The sequence below is a fragment of the Serinus canaria genome, chromosome 11 (genome assembly GCF_022539315.1).
Source record: "Serinus canaria isolate serCan28SL12 chromosome 11, serCan2020, whole genome shotgun sequence".
NCBI classification, from domain to species: domain Eukaryota; kingdom Metazoa; phylum Chordata; class Aves; order Passeriformes; family Fringillidae; genus Serinus; species Serinus canaria.
Window position 1 is genome coordinate 17,393,328 of NC_066325.1, and position 12,171 is coordinate 17,405,498.

General features: G+C 45.1%; 1 protein-coding gene across 1 annotated transcript in view; it reads right to left on the reverse strand.

Annotated features, from left to right (window-relative positions):
• SDR42E1 (short chain dehydrogenase/reductase family 42E, member 1) overlaps positions 1 to 12,171 on the reverse strand; it is a 1,031,186-nt gene that overhangs the window by 915,341 nt on the left and 103,674 nt on the right. The window lies entirely within an intron of this gene.

Genomic DNA, 12,171 nt, shown 5'->3' on the forward strand with positions numbered 1-12,171 from the left:
GCCTCCCGGGGGCATCGTCCGGCTTTGGTTACATGGAGAATCCCTGGAGCCCTCCGGAGCTCTTTCCTCGTCCTCCTTCTCCTCTTTCCTGGAAGGGGAAAGCAGCCGTGCGTGTGGATGTAACATATGTTGTGCTAAGGGATCCTCCCAAAGGTGTCCTGAGCCGCAGCTCCTCTCCTGGGCTTTGCTGGTGGAAGATGCTCAGGGAGAGCTGGTGGATCCTGCCCTCTCCCTGTCCCTCCTCCCTTCCCTGCCCTCTCCCTGTCCCTCCTCTCTTTCCCCGGGACTGTCGATGTGGTCCTGGAAGAGGAGGGGAGAGGGAAGGGGGAAGGGCTTAGAAATAATCTCTCCAGCATCCCTCCGTGTATCCAGCAGGCAGCAGGCAGCAACTGGGGAAGAACAGGGAGTACAAGTCCCCGGCTAATGAGGTTTGATAATCAGTAAATTCTGGCAAATCTACTTAATAAAACAATTTCAGTGTCTATTAACTCCTTCCATCATAGTCATGCTACAGTCCCTTGGTCTGGAGAAACCACTTCAATTTCTCAGCAGCACTTGCCATGACCTGCATCCCTCTCAGAACTGGGGTTTGCTCTTTAATATCCATGGGTGGAGAGGGGAGTTTGTAGGGTCCATGGATGCTGTGCCTCAGCGTTCCTTTGGCTGTTGGGGAAATGCTTTCCTTCCATAAAATAAAGGACCTCTGGCTTGTAAAGGAGAGGTCTCTTTTCCACATCTGCAGTGCTTTTCCAACAGCCAAGAACTTTTTCCTTTGCTCTTTACAGATGCTTGGAAATCAAACCTTATCATTAATCAAACCTAATCAAACCTTATCATTAACCAAACCTTATCACTAATCAAACCTTATCAAACCTTATCATTATCTCCCTTTGCTCATGCATGGCTATAGGGGGCTGGGCTTGCTGTAGAGCTTTTGGATTCTGCACTTAAGCACGGATTTCACACCAATTCTGTTTGCTTGGCCTCGGACAGAGGGTCCAGGAAACCTGGGGTTGGGTTCTGTGGCCAGGTGCCCCCTGTGGGGCTCCCCAAAAAGCCTTGGCTCGTGGCTGTAGCCAGTGTGGCTGAAGGTTCTGGGGTGAATCCTGTTTTCAGAGAGATGTGTGAACCTGTGGGGTTTAAATGCCACACTGGGAGTGTCAAGGAGAAGTGAGATGGGCAAGTGCGTGCTCCTCACCCCTGTGAGGTGTGAGGAGCTGCTGAAGCCCTGAGCTGCTGCTCCTCAGTTTTTGTCAGCTCTGAGCAAGGCTGTGGCACAGCCTGGGGCAGGAAGCCTTTGCTAATTGGGCTTTTGGGGCCCACGAGGTGCCCACAAGATTAACTTCTTATCAGGCCTCACCACTGGGGTTTTCACTCAAACCCTAATTATGGCATCCACAGAGAAAGACCAGAGAGATGCCTGAAGGCTACAGAGTTCTGGGAGCACAGCTCAGAATCACTTAAATCCTGCACCTTTGTGCAGGACTCAGCTTGCTCTGCCCATCAGTCTTTCCTATGGATTATTTCTGTAAAGAAAAAGTAAACCTATTCTAATTAACTTTGGATGGATTGTTTCACAAAAGGATAAAACCAATTAGCATTTCCTTCCTTCCTTGAGAAGCCCTTGCATGGTGTTGTTAAAGGTCATTTTTCTGAAGCCAGCTGACAAGAAGGTGAATAAATCCAAAGCAATGAGCAAATGCTGTGTGCAATTGAGTGATTTAAGTGCCACATTTATTTATCAAGAAGTACAGGTACTTTAATTTTAAGTTTTCTTTTCTAAGACTGGGTACTTTAATAGTTGTTTTATTGGGACCTGCAGCTGTAGCTACATCAGGACCTTGCTGCTGGCTAGAATCATACAAATATCAGTCAGAGACAGAGAATGGATAGAAATATTTCTATCTGAAATTGATTAATGGGAGATGAATGCACACAAAAGAAAAATACCTGATTTGGTGTCTGAGGAGCCCAGCTCTGAAGGAGTGAACCATGCACCTCACCCCAGAGCTGTCCTGTCCTGGCCAGGCTCTGGTTCTGCCCCCCCCTCCTCAGCACTGACATCTCTCTGCAGGTGAGACAGGCAAATTCCTGGCTCAGTTCTCACATCTGCTGATGTGTTTTTTCACTTTTTAAAAAATTTTCATCACTACTGCTATAGTTTTCCTTTGAAATTCTCCGTGCCCTTTTCAGCATGAAGCTGATAATCCTTAATTTCTTTCTCTGTTCTCTGTTTCCCTCACAATTTCTGGAATTGCTCCCTCCTTGCTCTTTAGCCATCTGCTTATATCAGCTCCTTACACACCCTTTATGCCTTAAATGCAGTTTCCATATGCTTCACTGATTTGTTGGCATGGATGACATTCCTCTCTCCTCCTTGTTTCCCTCCTTTGGCAGCTTTGCCCTTCTCCTGTGATTTGGTTTAGTCCCTTGTTGGAATCCTGGATGCTGATAATTTGAAACTTTCCATGCTGAAGGGCACAGACCCACAAGAAAAACTGAAAATATTTGACCTGAGGCCGTGGAGAAGCTTCCAAAATGGATTGGTAGCACTGGGATTACAGGTGTGCAGTTTGATTAGAAGTGTGTAATAGCACAGGGTGGAAAACTTGGAGTTTGGGGGTTTAGAATATAGCAATATATATGGGGCAAGATGGAGGGTTTGGGGTTTTAGGGTCTTAGGTGGTGGCTGGTTGTTCTTCACCTTCTTCTCCATGGGTTTGGGTGGTTTTATGTAATTGGACTGAAAAGTCCACAGTGATTTTTTTTTAAGTGGAAATAATTTAGGTGTCATTTCTTAATTGGACAATTTAGCCTTAAAAGACCTTGTACAGGAAGAGAATTAACCATTTTGTAGCTTGTTAGCAGAATGCTTTAGAACTCAGGGCTTGTGATATAGATAAGAAATAATAAACACCTGAGTCTGAATGTGAAATATTGTCTGGAGAGCTTCAATCCCAAGGCAGAAGTAGAAAAAAGAAGCCAAGAACTGGCAGCCCTTCCTCTCCCCCTGCTGCAGAGCAAGGCCAAGGTGCTGCTGCTGAGGAAGGAGCAGAAGGAGGTGCTTGCCCAGCAGGCTGGAACCCTGGTGGCTGTGATGGCAGAGTGCAAACCCTGGCCCTGGGACATGAGAACCTGGCAGAGCTGTCCTTTGAAGGCAGCTCATTTCCCCCTGCAGATTTCAGTAATTCAAGCCCTCTCAGGAGTTTTATTGGGATTGATAAGAGTTGATGCTGCAGGAGGTGGAAAGCTGGTGGTGCTCACAGTCACGTGCTCACCTGTGATTTCATCTCTCCTGTTTTGCTCTCTGCAGTGATGCCAGCATCCTGGATGAAGAGCAGATACAGGCAGAAAGCAGAGATTGTTTTCTTTTTTCCACAGAGCACATAATAAAAGTGTAGAATTTATGGGCACATGCTGCTGCAGTGGCCAAAAGTGTAAAGTATTCAGAAAAGAACTGAGAAATTTATGCAATGAAGGTTCCCCAGGCAGATCCAATGTCTGGCACAGAAAGTCAGCAACCCACCTATTCCTGGGCACCAGGGAGATGTTCTAGCACAACCTGGATGCTTTTCCTGCTCTTTTTTTCCCCAGAATTCTTGGTGGATGATGTGCAGGGGGCTGCTGGTGTGTCCCTGTGTTTGTGCTGAGACACCTGAGGGCAGCCTGGGCTCTCTGAGGTTGGAGTTGCACCTTGGGTTGATCATGCCATATTTACCTGACAATATTTCTCTGTCAGAAGAGCCAAGAAGATCTGAATTATCTGTTTATATCCATATGTGCATGTACAGATACCCCAGACCAATGATGTCTGCATATAATGAACAATCTCACTCAGAAATGCTCAGTGCTTCCAGCCTCCCAACCATTCTGCAGGGAGCAGCTTGTAATTTAATAAAAGCACTGTTGTCAATCCTCCTCCCTCCCCAAACAGGCTTTTTGTGATGCTTAAATATAATACCAAGATAATTGCTTTGCCTGGCATCTCTAACACAAGATGCATTTCAGGCTTTTAAAGTCAGGGGGAAAACAAAAGTGTAAATCAAAATAATTATTTAAGGAAATATGAATGCACTGGAAAAGAGGAGGGGAAAAAATGAGGAAAAGAAATTAATTTTCAAAGCCTCCTCATTCACTGGCATAGAAATCAGCATCTTCAGTGGGTGCAATTTCATCACAAAATTATTTGGTGCTGTTTATTTTACTGATTGAGTAAATCTGTTGTCTATGAGCTCTGATCCTCCTTTAAGCCTCAGCCAATGCATAGGCCTGGCCTTTCTCAGGTTCTTTATGTTTGTGCCATGTGAATGCTGATGATAAATAAATCAATTTTTTGGTTATTTGAAAAAAAAAAACCAAAAAACCAACAAATTACATGTGATTGAAAAGAGCATTAAAACACCCAAAAATTCATTTAAATGCTTCCATTGTGTTCACTGGTGGTTAGCACACTTCTGGAATTAATTGGATTTAGATAGCAAGGCTATCTAAATCAGCCTCTTTTCAGATCCCTCTGCTACTCACTGGCCATAAAGAATAGCTTGGCCTCCCTTTCTCCAGTTAATTATGACATTACACACTGCAAGGTAAACTTTAGGGATTGATGCCAGCATTTTATTCAGTCCAGCAATGTTTGCTTCATGTTCCTGTTTATTCCCCCATAATTTGCCATTATGAAGCAATAGAAATCCCCTCTCTTGCCAAATGCCTCGTTTGTATGAATAATTAAATTGACAGTAAAGCACTCCATCCACCTCTTCATTATTCAAGTCTTCCCAAGTTGCAGCATTATTGATTCCAGCAGAGTAATGCTGCAATGGCCCAGGAGCATGTGGTAAATCAGGCTGTGGGTACCCAGGGTTTGTTAAACATTTTATGAAATATTGCTGGTTCATCCCTGTCCTTGGAAACCCCAGCCATGATCCACGATCCTGTTGTGCCACAAATTGTCTTGGAAGACTGGGTCACATATCACTGGCAGTGTTTTATTCCTTCTTTCCTTCCTTGCCTTTGTAAGAGTTTCTTTTTTCCACTCAGCTCTGATGAAAGCTGGAAAGGGTCACATCTGAATTACCATTGAAGCAAATGAACCATTTGGGGCATTTCTTTGCTTTGTAAATGTAAAATATTGTCCATGATATGTAATAAACACATTTCTGTGTGGTTTCTTTCCTCTCCTTGCATGAAAACTGAACCTGTGCCAACTTTGCTGAAGTTTCCTGAAGTGTTCTGTGCTTTTTTCCTCTGGGCTATCTAGAAAATTATGCCTGTTAAGAAACAGTAGCTGAGGAAGAGAATCCTAAAGGGATAATCATTCCCACATGGACCCCAATGAATTTTGCATAAGGGATGAAACACTTAGGTTTAAAAGGGTTTAAGGAATTAAAATGTTGTGTGGCTTGGGCAGAGGGAAAGCTGAGTGCCAGGCTTGGGGCTGAGTGCTGTTTCCTCTCCACACAGTGGGAGATGGATCAGGAGGGAAGGCCCAGGTGCTGTGGGATCAGGATTTAGACAGAGGCAGTCCCAGCTCTGCCCTGACTGCAGAACAGGACCCAGAAAATCTGAAATCTCCTGGTTCCAGCTCTGGTGAGCAGTCTCACCCTGAGCTCCACACACAAACTGGGTGCTCAGCCTGGAGAAAAGGAGATTCAGGGGTGCCCCCATCACTCTCACAGCTCCTGAAAGGTGCCTGTGCTCAGCTGGGGCTGGGCTCTGTCTGCAGCAGCACTGACACAACCAGAGCTCACAGTCTCCAGCTGTGCCAAGGGAAATACAGGTTGGATAGCAGGGAAAAGTTTCTCACAGAAATGGTGATGAAGTTCTGGAATGGCTGCCCAGGAGGTGGTGCAGTCCCCATCCCTGGGTGTGTTTAACAAAGCCTGGATGTGGCACTGGGTGCCAGGGCTGAGTTGAGCTGTTGGGGCTGGGTTGGACTCCATGATCTTGAAGGTCTCTTCCAACCTGGTCATTCTGTGAATTCTGTTTGAGGAGGGTTTTCTGCCATCTCTGGAGGTGCAAACCAAAGTGCACATCTGTCTGAGCACATGCACATCAGGAAACAAATCTGGTCAGCATTTTTGGCCTTGCTGAGAGCTTAGCAACCAAGTGGTTTGAAAGAGAGGCCTGGTGATAATCAGCAGGAGGCTGTTGCTGATAAATGAAGTTTTCCCTCCAGTTTCTCCCCGACTCTGCAGGCACATTTGGACTGTGCATTTTGATGTATCTCTCAGAGCTGAAAACATCTCAACAACATAAACTGTGAGAAAAACTACACCAATGCTTTTCTTACCAAGAGCTTTTCATTTCAGTTCCAGAGCACTTCTGAATCACACCACTTTCATGACTGATATCAAGGGACTCATTTCAGTGGTGCAGCTCAGGATCACTGAAATACCACAAATATCCAATATTGTACAGGCTATAACCACAGAGATAATAACTTCTCTTCCTGGTGACCCTCTAAAGCCTGATACTTGACTGCTTTGAGTGCCAAGATTGGGGCTTTTACCATTTCCATGCATTTCTACAGCCAGGAACAGCAGACATGATTAGGACAGAAAAAGGTTTGATTCCAAGAGGAGCTGTCTGAAGGGTGTCTGCACAGGGCCAGGTGACAGAGGGACTGTCCCTGTGCCACCATGGGTTAGAGAAAATTGCACCATTCCAGGATTTGAAGAGGCAAATGGACAGAAAAAGGTGTTAATTTTCTAGGAAGAAAATCTGAAGAAGATTTTAACCTCTGCTCTGTTGTGGCTATGTCTGCCTACCAGTACTGTCATTTCTTGAGCTCTGCCTGTGCACACAGACACACACCTGACTTACAGTGCACCCTGAAGTATCTGCCACTGGCTGGTGTAGAATTAAAAGGGAAAAGGCAATATTGTGGCCAGTTGTCATTGTAAAATTCTCTCTTTATCATCCCAGCCATACCACTCAGTATCTCTGTGCCTCACTTTCCTAGCCATAAACCAAATAAATATCATTACTGTGGTCTAGAAAGAACTGTGCTTGTAATACTGAAACATGACAAGAGACTCCCATCCAGGGAGAAGGACAGGAGGTATTAAAAAGTTGATCTTCAACCAATTCTGCTGGAGAAGAAAGCTTTTTGACAGGTGGGTAAGGTACTAGAATGACCCATTGTTATCTAGCTCAAGAATAAAACACAGAAGTGCTTTCAGCTTTCAAACAGAAAGAGAAATAGTGTTAAAATTCCATTAGCTACTGTGACAAACTGCCAGATTAAAACATGAATTGCTAAGCAGGTGAGGTGGGTTTGAATCCTGAATGCTGTTGATTTTTTTTTTCCCCCACTCCTGTTATAACTTATTTCTCAAATAATTTAAAACTAGTGAAGGAAGGTCTGAGAATATTTTTTTCTTTTAGTTTTTACTGGTGAGATTGATTTATTCTTGTTTTTCTTAACACCATACTTTTTAAATTACCATACAAATCCAGTTCTCCATTTATGATGCATTAAATGTAAAAAAAGAAAAAAAAATCATTCCAATTATGTTTCTTCCCAAGCCCTGAGACCTTGTGTTAAAAGCAATATGCATAAAACTCATTGTTGTGTATTTAGTACCACACTGTTCTTAAAAATACCCTTGAGCTCTTCTTAATAACTTGGCTGGTTCTCCTTGGGATCTGTATTTTAATCCAAGAAATGTTAGCCTTGTTGAGGCTGAAATATAAAGATATTCTCTGATCATGTAAGAACTCTTGGAAGGAGAAGCTGTGCTTGCAGAGCAGTCCCTGCAGAGCTGGGAGAGGTGCCCAGGCTCTGCCCTTGAAGGGTGCTGCCCTTTCCCCTTGGAGAGGGAAGGAGAGGGCTTTTCCCCCTTGTGTGAGTCCCTGGGTCTGCTGTGGGGATGAATTTATGAGGCTGGCACCAAACATCTTCTAAAATCCCATCACCAGGGGAGGAGCCTGTTTAGGAAGGATGTTGAGATGCTTGAGCACATCCAGAGGGCAGCGAGGCTGGTGAGGGGCTGGGCACACAAACCCTGTGAGGAGCATTTGAAGGAGCTGGGGCTGTTCAGCCTGGAGCAGAGGAGGCTCAGAGGTGCCCTTATTGCTCTCTAAACTCCCTGAAGGGAGGCTGCAGCCAGGTGGGGTTGGTCACTTCCACTGGGCAGCACTGACAGACCAGAGGACTCAGTCTCCAGCTATGGCAGGGAAGGGATAGGTTGGATATCAGGAAGAAATTTCTCACTGAAAGAACAATAAAGTACTGGAATGCTATTCCAGGGAGAGGGTGGAATCACCATCTCTGGATGTGTTAAAAAAAGCCTGGCCATGGCACTTGGGGCTATGGTCTAGTTGAGGTGTTAGGGAATAGGTTGGACTCGATGATCTCAGAGGTCTCTTCCAACCTCATCATTCTGTGATTTTGTGATTCTGTGATATTCTGTGATTCTGTGAACCAAGCCCTTCCCTCATCCCCCTCCTCAGACCTCCAGCCCATCTGACAGCCCTGGTGCTTTGCAGCTTTGCATTTCAAAGGTGAATTCAGAGCCCTTGTTTGCCCATTCCTCCCTCCAAAGCCTTCCCTGTTCCTTTGGAATTCCCATTCCCCAGACCCCTCCCAGCAGCCAGGGCTGCCAGCAGCAAAACCCTGCAGCACTCAAGCCCCCCAAGGGTGGCTCAGGTTCCTGTCCTGCTGTCAATAATCCCACTTTCCCCTGCTCTCTGGCTGCTTCATCACCCCCTTGTGCAGAGGAGATTTGCACTGATTGAAGGCACTCTGGAGCTGCCTTGGCACGAGGATTAGGAACTTTAGGAAGGTCTGAGTGCTCCTTGTGAGCTTCCCTGCCCAAAGCTGGCATTACCTCCTGTGAAGTGATCATTCTGCTCTCTCCATCTGGATTCCCCACCTCCTCTTATCCTACAAAGTCATGAGGGCTTATCAGCTGTGACTGCTGAAAGGGCAGGGAGGAAAAATAATCAGCAAATGTTTCATTCACCATAATCTAAAAATTGCCATCACACTGAGTCAGCAAAGGTGGGACTGGGCAAGGGATGGATCTGTGAGTCATGTTTATAACCCAGCTTTTGTTGTAAACACTACAGAGATGCATTAATTAACCATAAAATCAAGGGAAATGCCTGGCAGGATAGACACAGAGACAGAGCTGGGGAGAGATTAGAGAAGATGGAAGGCACTTGTAAACTCAGGCTGAACCTGAGGAAATCACTGTGTGTCCACGGTGGGGGATTAATCTAAAGCAAACCAGGCATGAAGTAGGAAGAGGGATGAAGGCAATGAAAAGCAAGAGTCAGGAAAGCAGAAATGCTGGTTGGTTTTACAGCATTTTAGGCTGGCAAACAGCAAAACATAAAGTGCCTCCATTTGTTCAGTTTATCCACCAAACAAATCAAAAGGTGCTTGTGGAGATTTTTGCAAAGAAGATGCAATGGATCATGGATTAAATGGGAGCACTGCTAAATTCTCACCTCCTGTGGCTGTGGATTTCATTGTTTGAAAGAGATTTGCAGAATTTGAAATGAATGGGGCTGACAAAATCATTTAAAGACATGAAAGTTTTGTCTTATGAAGAAAAGGTAAAAGAATTTAGAAGATTATAAGTGACACCACCCATCCACAGCTGTCAAGTGGCTGCTAGCATGAGCTGAAAGGAAATCCTTCTCTCAATGTTTCAGGGAAGACCTAAAATTTCACCTGAATGCCTGAACTAGACAGCAGAAAATATAAAATAAATAGAATGGAATGGAATAGAATAGAATAGAATAGAATAGAATAGAATAGAATAGAATAGAATAGAATAGAATAGAATAGAATAGAATAGAATAGAATAGAATAGAATAGAATGCCACGTAGGCTCCTGAAGGAAAAGGAGTTTTCCCAGTGAAGTTGCTCTTCTCCCCAAAAGTTTTGTCCTCATCCAGTGCTGGTTTGGCTGAGTGTAAGCAGGAGGGGATGGGGTTTGAGAGGATGGTTTTCCCCTTGGCTTGAGTGAGGACAAGGCACACTGCTGCAAACTGTAAAAGCAACACCCCCTGCTCCCTATTAAGCAGCACAAACAGCACTCAGAGCATTTTCACATTCACTCCTCTCATTTAAGCTCTCTTACCTGGAGCTTTAATGACAGATCCTCCTGTTTCTGCAGCACTTTCTTCCTGGCTCCTTTCAATAATTCATATTCATCTCCACCTCATTCCCAGGCTCCTTTTCATTGCTCCTCTGATAAACAGCAAGACATGAGAGGTGCAGGAGATGCTGAGATGTGACCATGGCTTCAAACACTCCTGGTGTTGAGGGAAATAACTGCATTACCACTTGGGCTCTTACTGCCTGCCTGGGAAATAGCCAGGCAGTGCCTGACATGGAAATGTGTGGCACCAAGAGAGGGAGAAAAGGGTCTGCAATATCTCCTCATGCATCCAAAGCAGAATTTCCACAGTCCATTTTAACCATTTTACATGGAAAAACACAACAAACGTGTCCAGGAGCCCTTTTTCTTGAGGCAAGCAGAAATGATCATGTTATTTGTTTTTACCCTCAGCAGTGTTTAGACAGGGGCTGCAGCACCTCCAGGTCCCTGGGAGTTTTACATTAGTGCATGCATTTTGTCAGCAGTCTGTGCCCAGAACAAATTCTGTCTCCAAGATGTCACTGTTTAGAACTTTCCTTTTTAGCAGTGATGTGGAAGGACTTCAGCAAATGGCAGCACTTGGCACAGCTCCATCTCACTGAGCAGGGACTAATTTGAATTTTATTCATTCCAGGCTATTTCTTTCCACAGCAGAGAACAAGAAACTACTTAAAGGGTGATAGAGATCTCTCCTGTTGCTTGTCCTTCCCTTCTGGGTATTTAGCTGGCCAAAAGGGCCTGTCTTTCAACCCTAATGACCTCCAATAAATAACTGCACTCAGTAGCCCAGCCCAGGCTTTGTGTGTGGGTGTCGATTTTCCTTCTGGTAATATTTAATCTGCTGAAGGGATTAGAAATAGGAAAAGATTTTGATTAGAATGAAATCACCCAAATTTCCCTAAGCTCCTAAAGTAATAGAGGCAGCAGAAGTACCAGTGAGCTTTCCCTGATCCCATTCTTGGTGCAGTCCTTCAAGACAAGCCTGGTTTCTTACCATGTCCTGGATGAGTCTCCATAACCCTCCTCTCTCTGGTTGCTGCTGGGGTTTGCTGGATAGTTTTGCACTCTTTCTGCAGCAATTGCCCTGCTCAGAGGAACTTTCCCCAGCCTGTTTCCCCCCTGGAGTCATCCCAGTGTATTGAGCCATGGAGATGGAACCAAGCAATAAAGTGCATTTTGTCTTTGTTAGGTGACAGCACAGGATGCTCTTGCTTTATTCTCCTCTTTCACTGCCAAACCTTGTGAAATCAGTGCAGGTGCTTCCTTCTCTCACCTGTAATTCCTCAGCAGGCCAAACCAGGCAGAGTGCTTGGGGTGATGTGACGTGCACACCAGATTAGCAGAGGGTGTCACTTGGGCCCTCAGCCCACCCTGGACCATGGCTGAGGAAAATGCACTTTGCTGCTTCACTCAGCACCTCTGCTTGGGCTCTGGGGCAGAGCTGCTGCGGTCCTGAGGCTGCTGCTCTCCTCCAGCCTTGGGGAGGCACAAGAAGCAGCTGGATCATCTATTTCTGCCTTGTCAACAGAATTGATCAAAAGGTTCAGGCAGAGTTCAGTGAGGAGCTGAGGGACCCAAGGGCAAGGAGAGTGAGTTCCTCACTGGACTCTGAGCTCTTCATTACTGGTGGCAGCAGAAGGAAAGAACTAAAGCTGATTAGAAAAATAAGAAGTGCTATGATGTTTTCCTGGGTTTAGGAGGAGATTTTAATTATAAGAAAAGGCTTTGGGAAGCTTCAGATCCCAACTTATTTTGGCTGTAGGGTTTTGGAAGGACTGGTGCATTCCAGATTCACGTTCTGGTAGTGCTCCTGTTACAGAAGTGGTTTTGTTTTCATGGGAGGTGGTATTAGCTCATAACTTAAATTACAGCTGAGAGGAAGAAGTGTTTCAGGACACTGGGATAAAACCACCTCTGCAGCACATCTACCTTGCTGGGGGCTTCCTGAGATGTTTTTGATCATGATTTTCCGCAAAACCCAATGTTTTCTTACTCTGATATTTCCCAGAGATCAATGCTGGCTCTCTGGCAAGATTGTTTTCCCTTCATTTGGTCA